This window comes from Convolutriloba macropyga, unplaced genomic scaffold, assembly GCF_964194025.1.
Source record: "Convolutriloba macropyga unplaced genomic scaffold, txConMacr16.3 SCAFFOLD_1445, whole genome shotgun sequence".
In the NCBI taxonomy this organism is placed as follows: domain Eukaryota; kingdom Metazoa; phylum Xenacoelomorpha; order Acoela; family Convolutidae; genus Convolutriloba; species Convolutriloba macropyga.
Genome location: NW_027449334.1, coordinates 30,411 through 42,500, shown reverse-complemented (window position 1 = coordinate 42,500; position 12,090 = coordinate 30,411). Strand labels below are relative to the sequence as shown.

The window sequence follows — 12,090 nt, the reverse complement described above, 5'->3', positions numbered from 1 at the left end:
AAACAACATAATACTAGTCTTTGTAATTTAGTTTCATAATTTCAACTGTTCTCATGCAGAATTTTTGCTCATTCTTATCCCAAATTTTGACCTGGCTACTAGTTACACTCCTTGTACTTATTGCAAAATGACCACAAATTTCAACAGCTTTCACATGTTGCTGTTTCGGCTTTCGCTTACTACAGTCAACATAATACTCGTTGCAAAATAAGTGCTCGGCATCTGCAATTTTCCAAAGACGAAGTTTCGCCAGTTCAATTTTCGCTCGCCAATTATGGCTACTAATTCACACGGTACTGAGCTCAACAACATTAAATTTGTTCAGCAAGACTTTCACATGTTGATGTTTTGGCTTTCGCCTACTAGAAGCAACATAATACTCGTCTTGTTAGCTCATTCAATGAGAATAGCTTTTCCCGTTGAGAATTTTTGCCTTCAATTGGCGTTGTAGTGAGTTTGGCTACTCAGATCACCAAATACTTGTGACAATTCGAACCAGAAATGTTTTCAATTTTCACATGCTGATGTTTCGGATTCAACCTACTAGAAGCAGCATAATACTTGTATTCAACAATTTCTGTATCAAATCCCAGTTTTCTCTGGTGCATCTTTGCCAAACTATTCCAAACTGCCTGAGTCTGAATACCAATTACAGGTACTAGTAAATGCACGTTACTAAGGACTATATAGTTCTAGGTTACTGTACACAACGACGTTCACATGTTGATGTTTCAGCTGCCGCTTACTAGAAACAACATAATACTTATCGTGCATACCTTTCCATAACTTGTCCTTTTCAGATGCATTAGTTTCCCTTTGTCTTGGCTTCTACAGTCAGACTGGCTACTAGTAACAGCACAGTACTAATCACATATCGTTCTACAGTTTGCAGACAACTTTCACATGTTGATGTTTCAGCTTTCGCCTACTAGAAACAACATAATACTCGCTGTATACATTTGTAGTTCTCTATGTAACTTTCATGTGAAGAAGTTTCGCCAGTCTTTTTGACTGTCTCAAATCTGAGTCATGCTTAGGCTACTAGTTGCTTCATAGTACTTATCGCCTCGAGATCATTGAACAAAACTTGATTTTCACATGTTGCTGTTTCAGCTTCCGCTTACTAGAAACAACATAATACTAGTCTCATTAAGTTCCGTCTCTTTGCAATTTTCTTATGAAGAAAATTCGCCATCACAATGACTCCAGCAGTTCTTGATCAAGGAATGCAATCATTGATCAGAATGCTATTATTTGAATCGGTTCTGCTTTAAGTGTTCCAATTTTATTGGAAGCACCAACAATAGAACATCAATGTGTTCAATCGAGAGTTATATAACCCTGAATCGGACGCAGTCAACAGCCGAAGCCGAGACCGCCTTTTGCGTTAGAGAGGTCGGTAAACAAATCTTGCGATTCATACCGAATTAACACATATAGCTGTGCTCCTCTTCGTAAAGCGAGCCAAGTGATCCCCTGTTGAAGGATGTATTTGGACCAATCTAGTAGCATTTGGTTTCCAACAAGCTCTCCCAAGTTAGCTTACTTATTGGGCTTTTCAACCAATTCGGTTGGCTACAAGCATCATCAAAGTACTAGCCACAGTTTGATCGCAAAATTCTACGACTTTCACATGTTGATGTTTCGGCTTGCGCTTAGCCTACTATAAGCAACATAATACTAGTCATATCATAGAGCGTGATCAGCTTGTGACGTTCTCATGATGAAGTTTCACCAACAGTGTCTCACTTCGAGCTTAAATCCAGCTACTAGTAACTACACAGTACTGACTGCAACGATAACTTTTATCTATACCTTTCACATGCTGCGCTTTCGGCCAGGGCCTACTAACGTCAACATAATACTCGATATAAACTTTTGTTCATGATGCAGCTTCCCCATGCAGAAGTTTCGCCTTCAAATGCTCTCTTGGCCATATGACGTAAGAAAAGGTTACTAGTAACATCACAGTACTAGCCACAGTTTGATTGCAAAATTCTACGACTTTCACATGTTGATGTTTCGGCTTGCGCTTAGCCTACTAGAAGCAACATAATACTAGTCATATCATAGAGCGTGATCAGCTTGTGACGTTCTCATGATGAAGTTTCACCAACAGTGTCTCATTTCGAGCTTAAATCCAGCTACTAGTAACTACACAGTACTGACTGCAACGCTAACTTTTATCTATACCTTTCACATGCTGCGCTTTCGGCCAGGGCCTACTAACGTCAACATAATACTCGATATAAACTTTTGTTCATGATGCAGCTTCCCCATGCAGAAGTTTCGCCTTCAAATGCTCTCTTGGCCATATGACGTAACACAAGGTTACTAGTAACATCACAGTACTAGCCACAATTTGATCGCAAAATTCTACGACTTTCACATGTTGATGTTTCGGCTTGCGCTTAGCCTACTAGAAGCAACATAATACTAGTCATATCATGGAGCGTGATCAGCTTGTGACGTTCTCATGATGAAGTTTCACCAATAGTGTTTCATTCGAATTGGTTCTGCTTTAAGCTCTCCAATTGTTTTGGATGAACCAGTTTTGCCCTTCGAAGCCACTTTTGTGAGCTTTTGTGGGTCTTTACCAAGAGGATATACCTCAAGGCCTCTTTCAATTCCTTTAAGTTCTTTCAACTCCTTTACAGTTTCTAGGTTCACATAGCTGCAAACCTTATTTCTAGTTTTAAGTCTGGCCAACTTGGGGAGAGTTGGTGCAGACCGTGACCAATTCTAGTAGGATGCCACAACAAGAATGTGATCAACTTAGCTTGTCGATGAACCTGCCCCACATTCAAACAACTCTATCGCCTTTTCCTCGTATAGTTATATGCGAGGGCCTCTCATAGAGAGCGCTGTTAGCAACCTTTTCCACATAGACGATAAAGTTGTGAGTGTTTTGCACATGGCTGTTGTCATCACCACGTGACGAGTCAACTCAGCTTGACTCTCTACACTCCGACAAGCTTTGCACATACGCCTTTAGTTCAGTATGTGTCTTTAATCTGACTCCGGTGCCTCAAGCCGGAAAAATTGTCAGATTATGATCATTATCGGTTAGTCATCCCGATGCAAGATCGTATCGTACTGTCTTTGTCTACCTCCAGATTCCGAAGAACAGGAGGAGACTCTCCCAGACCTACATATCTGGGAGAATGTTCAGAGGGCGAGAAGCTGTGGATTACTCTCCCCTAAGAACTGACTAAACTTTACCCTCGTCCAAGGTAAGTTTATTTTAGCTAGCCTTCTATGTAAAGGATCTGAGGCTAAGCTGTGTTTTTTCGAGCCTTTGGCTCGGAGCAAGTTCAGTGGGCGCCCCGAGTAGCTCAACTCTTTCCCACTGAACAGCGCAACGCTCTGTCACTCGCTGGGATTTTTGCGTGTCGGTTCTAACCACGCGACTTGTGGACCTTTTTAGGCCTTTCTCATTCACAAGTCTATAGCTGGGCTTCTATAACCCAGCTTCTGAGATCTAGATAGCTGCAGTTCTGCTAGGCTGCTTTTGCTAACTAGTCTCCCTTTAAGCAGTCCCTTGCCATGACTGCTGAACTATGTATCCACACAAGTAGTTTTTGAGCTCGATACATAATTCGAGATTGGTTGCCAAGCAATCTCTAGCGACAGAGCGTCATGCGCACTACAGACATGGCCTCTACCAGCAGCCATGCCCGAAGGAATCAATCACTGATCCTTCCGCAGGTTCCCCTACGGAAACCTTGTTACGACTTTTACTTCCTCTAGACAATTAAGCTCGATCCGCTTCATCCCGTTGCCGGAGACCGAAGTCCCAACAGTAGGAATTTGCAATTCTTGCTTAACTATCCAATCAGTAGTAGCGACGGGCGGTGTGTACAAAGGGCAGGGACGTAATCCCTATGAGTTGTTGACTCATAAGTACCAGGAATTCCTGGTTCACGTCTGCAAGTTACAACAGACGATCCCCTTGAAGCGCTGTACTTTTCTCTGATTGCCCAGTCCATTTCGGACCAAGGGCTGAGTACTCAATCTAAAAGTACACAGTGTAGCGCGCGTGCAGTCCAGAACATCTAAGGGCATCACAGACCTGTTATAGCCTCACTTCATCTGCGGTATTTAATTCCGCATAGTTCCTCTAAGAAGTGTTTGAATTCACATATAGTGAATTTCATTATTTAGATGGAGAAGATCTCGTTCGTTATCGGAATTAACCAGACAGATCACTCCACTAACTAAGAACGGCCATGCACCACCGCCCATATAATCATGAAAGATATTCAATCTGTCAATCCTTAAGATGTCTGGACCGGGTGAGTTTTCCCGTGTTGAGTCAAATTAAGCCGCAGGCTCCACTCCTGGTGGTGCCCTTCCGTCAATTCCTTTAAGTTTCGATTTTGCAACCATACTTCCCCCGGAACCAATAAACTTTGGTTTCCCGGTTAATCTCTTGCCAAGTCAAGATCGACTTTGACAAATTGTAGGTTGGTATAGTTTATGGTCAGAATTACGAGGGTATCTAATCCTCTTCAATACTCTGACTTTCGTTCTTGATTAATGAAAACATTCTTGGCAAATGCTTTCGCAGTAGTTTGTCTTGCCACGATCCAAGAATTTCACCTCTAACGTAGCAATACAAATGCCCCCGTCTGTTCCTTTCAATCATTACCGCACTCAGCCAACCGGCATCAATCGAGTAGCGGGTCATTCTCCATTATTCCATGCTTTATTATTCGATCCCAAAGGATGCTTTGAACACTCTAATTTTCTCAGGGTGAAAACACCGTTTCCACAGTTCGTCACATTTAAGTGCAAACTATTTCTTCGATGCGAAGGATGAGCGGAACGAGTCAACAGATTTAACTGAAGACCATGTTGCCGTTCTACTCAAACAGATCCAACTATGAGCTTTTTAAACGCAGCAACTATTGCATACGCTTGTAGAGGCTGGTATTACCGCGGCTGCTGGCACCAGACTTGCCCTCTACTCGTTCATCAATGGAGCTTTTAAGTCCATTCCATTCTGATTACAAACCATAAAGGTTCATATCATTATTTCTAGTCACTACCTCCTCGTGCGGAGAGTGGGTAATTTGCGTGCCTGCTGCCTTCCTTGGATGTGGTAGCCGTTTCTAAGGCTCCCTCTCCGGAATCGAACCCTGATTCCCCGTTACCCGTCACAACCATGGTAGTCCGTTACACTACCATCATAGGTTGATAGGTCAGAAATTCGGAAGTTCCGTCCCCAAGCCGAAGCTATCTGGGATCTTTCAGTTACTAGGACTCATCACGGGATGTGTCTGTACTTAGCAAATCACCCGGTGTAGTCTTGTAAAAGTCTCCGACAGTGTCGGACAATCAGCATGCATTAGCTGCAGGGTTACCGCAGTTATTCATTTAGCTTGCAAATCAACTAATAGATAGTAACTGATTTAATGAGCCATTCGCGGTTCCACTTTTTCAAGCTTCGCTTGCACATGCATGGCTTAGTCTTTCAGACAAGCATATGGCAACTGACAGGATCAATCAGTTTAATTGTACTTTGAACAATCTTTCGATTTGTTCGAATTTAGAAAGACATAGCCTTGCGGCCTCGTCAATCTTGCTTTGAGCTTTTTAAATCACGAAGAGTTTCAATGCATGCTTTGGCATGGCTACTAGTTACTACACAGTACTCTACACACTTAGAGTTACCCACGATTACACATTTCACATGCTGATGTTTCGGCTCGCGCGTACTAGAAACAGCATAATACTATGTGTACTGGTAGATAGCGCTCTGTGAGCATTTCCCATGAGCAGGTTTTGCCCTCCAAATCTCTGTTCTACTGTTACCAATACCGGCTAACAACTGTATCATACTAGGGAGAATTGACTCATGATTTAAAAACCAGATGTTCACATGTCGATGTTTCGGCTCTCGCCTACTAGAAACAACATAATACTAGTCTGTTAAAAATCTCAATCACGCCGCCTCTTCAGATACAGAAGTTTTACCTTTTATTGGTTAGAGAACAGCTTTCCAGCTGTCGACATGGTTACTAGTAACAACACCGTACTCAACACAAAAACTTTTCAACTTCACAACTTTCACATGCTGATGTTTCTGCTTTCGCATACTAGAAACAGCATAATACTTATTGTTTTGTCAAGTAATTTGTGTGTCTTTCCCATGTGAAGTTTCACCGGTCAACAATGTTTCCCTGACCAATTACGGCTACTAGTAGCTGTATAATACTAGGGAAAATGATTGAGGATTTAATATCAGATTTTCACATGTTGATGTTTCGGCTTTCGCCTACTAGAAACAACATAATACTAGTCTGCTAAGAAATCTCGCTCAAATTGCCTTTTCACATACAGAAGTTTCACCTTCTATTGGTTAGAGAACAGTTCTCAGCTGTCGACATGGTTACTAGTAACAACATCGTACTCAACACAAAAATTCTTCAACTTCACAACTTTCACATGCTGATGTTTCTGCTTTCGCGTACTAGAAACAGCATAATACTTATTGCTTTGTCAAGAAGTGTGTGTGTCTTTCCCATGCGAAAGTTTCACCGGTCAGCAATAATTGCCGTGTCCAATTAAGGTTACTCATAGCTGTATAATACTAGGGAAAATGATTGAGGATTTAATATCAGATTTTCACATGTTGATGTTTCGGCTTTCGCCTACTAGAAACAACATAATACTAGTCTGCTAATAAATCTCGCTCAAATTGCCTTTTCACATACAGAAGTTTCACCTCTTCTTGGTCACTGTACAGATGATGCTGTCTGTTCTTTATTTGGTTCTGCTTATTATAAGGAGGGGCATCACTCCTTCCTCCTTGGTTTGCATGCATTAAGCCTGCTTTGTGAAAAGCGTATCTTTCTAGCTTTTCTTCGCCTTACTCGAGTAGGACGATACAATCCAGACATTAGTCAGTCTTGGTGTAAAGTCACTGAGTATTATTCGGTTCTGCTTTATTCAGCAATATGCTGTATAATTGTTGTAATTTGCGAACATATTTGTTCTCAGTTCCGAACTACTAGCGACGACAGATTACCAGCGGTCATGAGCCATCAAGGTAGTTCTTTGGTGCATCAAGTAGAGAGGTGCCATCAAACAACACTTCCCTAATAATGCTACACACATAGAATTTGCTACAGTGCAGCTTTTTACTTTGCAAAATTTGCGCACAAATTTTGCATAGAATAAATGTTTTATCAAGATTTTTAGATCCCCTCCCTTGAGAGAACGTTACTCCTTTAAGTGAACACCCCGCGGCGTCCTGTTGTTATTGCTTATAACCATTTCGCAAGCCGGAGGCATAATGCACTACGCAAGCCGCTACTTTGGCACAGAGGCACCTAGTTTTACACCCGGGACTTCAGGTGGCCCAGTTTTACACCCAGTACAGCGGTGCCAGTTGGTAACCCGGTGGATCCTCGGAGACCAGACATGATCATAGATCAAACCCGATGTATGCTACTCCTGAACGTATAGTATCTCCACTGTGCAATGAAATTATCGTTCGTTTCGGGCCTTCCTATACGTTCAGCAGACAATTGCTAGGAATTCACCTCGTGACCCGTGGTGACCACACTGGATTTCAAGTTTATTGATTTGGACAGACCTGTCATTTATTTTGCTTTTCAGCTTCAGTTCTGCTCGATCTAGCTTGCCTAAGGCTTGATCTCGCTTTGCTCACCCCTGTAGGAGCCTCTACTAGTACCACTCGGAGTAATGGGGAATCCACCAGACCTAATCGATGAATGCCATCAAACAACAAACATCATACCCGGCTTCATCAGGCATATTTTATTACTTCCGAGAGGTACTTTAGTATCAGATCTTTCTCCATGCCTCTTATGAGGACCCGTCAGACCTTTCGGTTTATCGTTTAGCTTCAGTCCTGCTCGATCTAGCTTTCCCAAGGCTCGATCTAGCTCTATTCGCCCCACTAGAGGGCTCTCTAAGACCCCTCGGTCTTAGTGTTAGCTCCGGTACTGCTCGGTCGTGCTTGCTGAAGGCCCGACCCAGCTTTAGTTAGATTCTCGTACTTTCTCTTGGCCTCTCTAGGAGGACCAGACAGACCTCTCGGTCTATCGTTTAGCTTCAGTCCTGCTCGATCTAGCTTGCCCAAGGCTTGATCAAGCTCTATTCGCCCCGCTAGAGGGCTCTCTAAGACCCCTCGGTCTTAGTGTTATCTTCTGTAATGCCTAACCAAGCTTACTACAGGCCTTGGTCAGGTCTTTATCGGTCACCGATTAGTAACAGACCAATCATAGGGCCTTCCACCCTATCCGGGTTGAGGTCTTTAGTCCAGCCATATTTTGACAAGACACCTCTCCCTAATAATGCCCCACACATAGAATTACTGTCCATGCAGTATTTAACTTGTGTTTTTTTCTAAAATTTGATTTTCACTTTTTGGAGGTTCATTTGCTCCTCTGACACTCTTTCAGCTTCAATCTTACTCGATCTAGCTTTCCCAAGGCTCGATCTAGCTCTATTCGCCCCACTAGAGGGCTCTCTAAGACACTTCGGTCTTAGTGTTAGCTCCGGTCTTGCTCAATCGTGCTTGCTGAAGGCGCGATCAAGCTTTAGTTAGCTTCTCGTACTTCCTCTTGGCCTCTCTAGGAGGACCAGACAGACCTCTCGGTCTATCGTTTAGCTTCAGTCCTGCTCGATCTAGCTTTCCCAAGGCTCGATCTAGCTCTATTCGCCCTGCTAGAGGGCTCTCTAAGACCCCTCGGTCTTAGTGTTAGCTCCGGTACAGCTCGGTCGTGCTTGCTGAAGGCCCGATCAAGCTTTAGTTAGATTCTCGTACTTTCTCTTGGCCTCTCTAGGAGGACCAGACAGACCTCTCGGTCTATCGTTTAGCTTCAGTCCTGCTTGATCTAGCTTTCCCAAGGCTCGATCTAGCTCTATTCGCCCTGCTAGAGGGCTCTCTAAGACCCCTCGGTCTTAGTGTTAGCTCCGGTACAGCTCGGTCGTGCTTGCTGAAGGCCCGATCAAGCTTTAGTTAGCTTCTCGTACTTTCTCTTGGCCTCTCTAGGAGGACCAGACAGACCTCTCGGTCTATCGTTTAGCTTCAGTCCTGCTCGATCTAGCTTTCCCAAGGCTCGATCTAGATCTATTCGCCCTGCTAGAGGGCTCTCTAAGACCCCTCGGTCTTAGTGTTAGCTCCGGTACAGCTCGGTCGTGCTTGCTGAAGGCCTGATCAAGCTTTAGTTAGCTTCTCGTACTTTCTCTTGGCCTCTCTAGGAGGACCAGACAGACCTTTCGGTCTCTTGCTTAGCTTCAGTCCTGCTCGATCTAGCTTTCCCAAGGCTCGATCTAGCTCTATTCGCCCCGCTAGAGGGCTCTCTAAGACCCCTCGGTCTTAGTGTTAACTCCTGTAATGCCTAACCAAGCTTACTACAGGCCTTGGTCAGGTCTTTATCGGTCACCGATTAGTAACAGACCGATCATGGGGCCTTCCACCCTATCCGGGTTGAGGTCTTTAGTCCAGCCATATTTTGACAAGACACCTCCCCCTAATAATGCCCCACACATAGAAATACTGTCCATGCAGTATTTAACTTGTGTTTTTTCTAAAATTTGATTTTCACTTTTTGGAGGTTCATTTGCTCCTCTGACACTCTTTCAGCTTCAATCTTACTCGATCTAGCTTTCCCAAGGCTCGATCTAGCTCTATTCGCCCCACCAGAGGGCTCTCTAAGACACTTCGGTCTTAGTGTTAGCTCCGGTCTTGCTCAATCGTGCTTGCTGAAGGCGCGATCAAGCTTTAGTTAGCTTCTCGTACTTTCTCTTGGCCTCTCTAGGAGGACCAGACAGACCTCTCGGTCTATCGTTTAGCTTCAGTCCTGCTCGATCTAGCTTTCCCAAGGCTCGATCTAGCTCTATTCGCCCCGCTAGAGGGCTCTCTAAGACCCCTCGGTCTTAGTGTTAGCTCCGGTACAGCTCGGTCGTGCTTGCTGAAGGCCCGATCAAGCTTTAGTTGGCTTCTCGTACTTTCTCTTGGCCTCTCTAGGAGGACCAGACAGACCTCTCGGTCTCTTGCTTAGCTTCAGTCCTGCTCGATCTAGCTTGCCCAAGGCTTGATCAAGCTCTATTCGCCCCGCTAGAGGGCTCTCTAAGACCCCTCGGTCTTAGTGTTAGCTCCGGTACAGCTCGGTCGTGCTTGCTGAAGGCCCGATCAAGCTTTAGTTAGCTTCTCGTTTTTTCTCTTGGCCTCTCTAGGAGGACCAGACAGACCTCTCGGTCTATCGTTTAGCTTCAGTCCTGCTCGATCTAGCTTTCCCAAGGCTCGATCTAGCTCTATTCGCCCCGCTAGAGGGCTCTCTAAGACCCCTCGGTCTTAGTGTTAGCTCCGGTACAGCTCGGTCGTGCTTGCTGAAGGCCCGATCAAGCTTTAGTTGGCTTCTCGTACTTTCTCTTGGCCTCTCTAGGAGGACCAGACAGACCTTTCGGTCTCTTGCTTAGCTTCAGTCCTGCTCGATCTAGCTTTCCCAAGGCTCGATCTAGCTCTATTCGCCCCGCTAGAGGGCTCTCTAAGACCCCTCGGTCTTAGTGTTATCTCCTGTAATGCCTAACCAAGCTTACTACAGGCCTTGGTCAGGTCTTTATCGGTCACCGATTAGTAACAGACCGATCATAGGGCCTTCCACCCTATCTGGGTTGAGGTCTTTAGTCCAGCCATATTTTGACAAGACACCTCCCCCTAATAATGCCCCACACATAGAATTACTGTTTATGCAGCTTTTCACTTGTGAAATTTTTAATTTTCGCAATTATTATAGAATAAGTGTTTGCGCAGCTTTTCATAGGTCGAGCTCTAGCTAGCTAGCTCAAGCTAGCTAGCTAGCTCAAGCTCAAGCTATCTAGCTCAAGCTCAAGCCAGCTAGCTCAAGCTCAAGCTAGCTAGCTAGCTCAAGCTCAAGCTAGCTAGCTAGCTCAAGCTCAAGCTAGCTAGCTCAAGCTCAAGCTAGCTAGCTCAAGCTCAAGCTAGCTAGCTAGCTCAAGCTCAAGCTCAAGCTAGCTAGCTCAAGCTCAAGCTCAAGCTAGCTAGCTAGCTCAAGCTCAAGCTAGCTAGCTAGCTCAAGCTCAAGCTAGCTAGCTAGCTCAAGCTCAAGCTAGCTAGCTCAAGCTCAAGCTCAAGCTCAAGCTAGCTAGCTAGCTCAAGCTAGCTAGCTAGCTCAAGCTCAAGCTAGCTAGCTAGCTCAAGTTCAAGCTAGCTAGCTAGCTCAAGCTCAAGCTAGCTAGCTAGCTCAAGCTCAAGCTAGCTAGCTCAAGCTCAAGCTAGCTAGCTCAAGCTCAAGCTAGCTAGCTAGCTCAAGCTCAAGCTCAAGCTAGCTAGCTCAAGCTCAAGCTCAAGCTAGCTAGCTAGCTCAAGCTCAAGCTAGCTAGCTAGCTCAAGCTCAAGCTCAAGCTAGCTAGCTAGCTCAAGTTCAAGCTAGCTAGCTAGCTCAAGCTCAAGCTAGCTAGCTCAAGCTCAAGCTAGCTAGCTCAAGCTCAAGCCAGCTAGCTCAAGCTCAAGCTCAAGCTAGCTAGCTAGCTCAAGCACAAGCTAGCTAGCTAGCTCAATCTCAAGCTAGCTAGCTCAAGCTCAAGCTAGCTAGCTCAAGCTCAAGCTAGCTAGCTAGCTCAAGCTCAAGCTCAAGCTAGCTAGCTCAAGCTCAAGCTCAAGCTAGCTAGCTAGCTCAAGCTCAAGCTAGCTAGCTAGCTCAAGCTCAAGCTCAAGCTAGCTAGCTCAAGCTCAAGCTCAAGCTAGCTAGCTAGCTCAAGCTCAAGCTGGCTAGCTAGCTCAAGCTCAAGCTAGCTAGCTAGCTCAAGCTCAAGCTAGCTAGCTCAAGCTCAAGCTCAAGCTCAAGCTAGCTAGCTAGCTCAAGCTAGCTAGCTAGCTCAAGCTCAAGCTAGCTAGCTAGCTCAAGTTCAAGCTAGCTAGCTAGCTCAAGCTCAAGCTAGCTAGCTAGCTCAAGCTCAAGCTAGCTAGCTCAAGCTCAAGCTAGCTAGCTCAAGCTCAAGCTAGCTAGCTAGCTCAAGCTCAAGCTCAAGCTAGCTAGCTCAAGCTCAAGCTCAAGCTAGCTAGCTAGCTCAAGCTCAAGCTAGCTAGCT

At 44.9% G+C, this 12,090-nt stretch overlaps 1 pseudogene; it reads right to left on the bottom strand.

The window, feature by feature from the left end:
• Window positions 1-1,336: 1,336 nt before the first annotated feature.
• On the bottom strand, window positions 1,337-1,488 carry LOC142354965 (5.8S ribosomal RNA; annotated as a pseudogene).
• Between the last annotated feature and the right edge of the window lie 10,602 nt (window positions 1,489-12,090).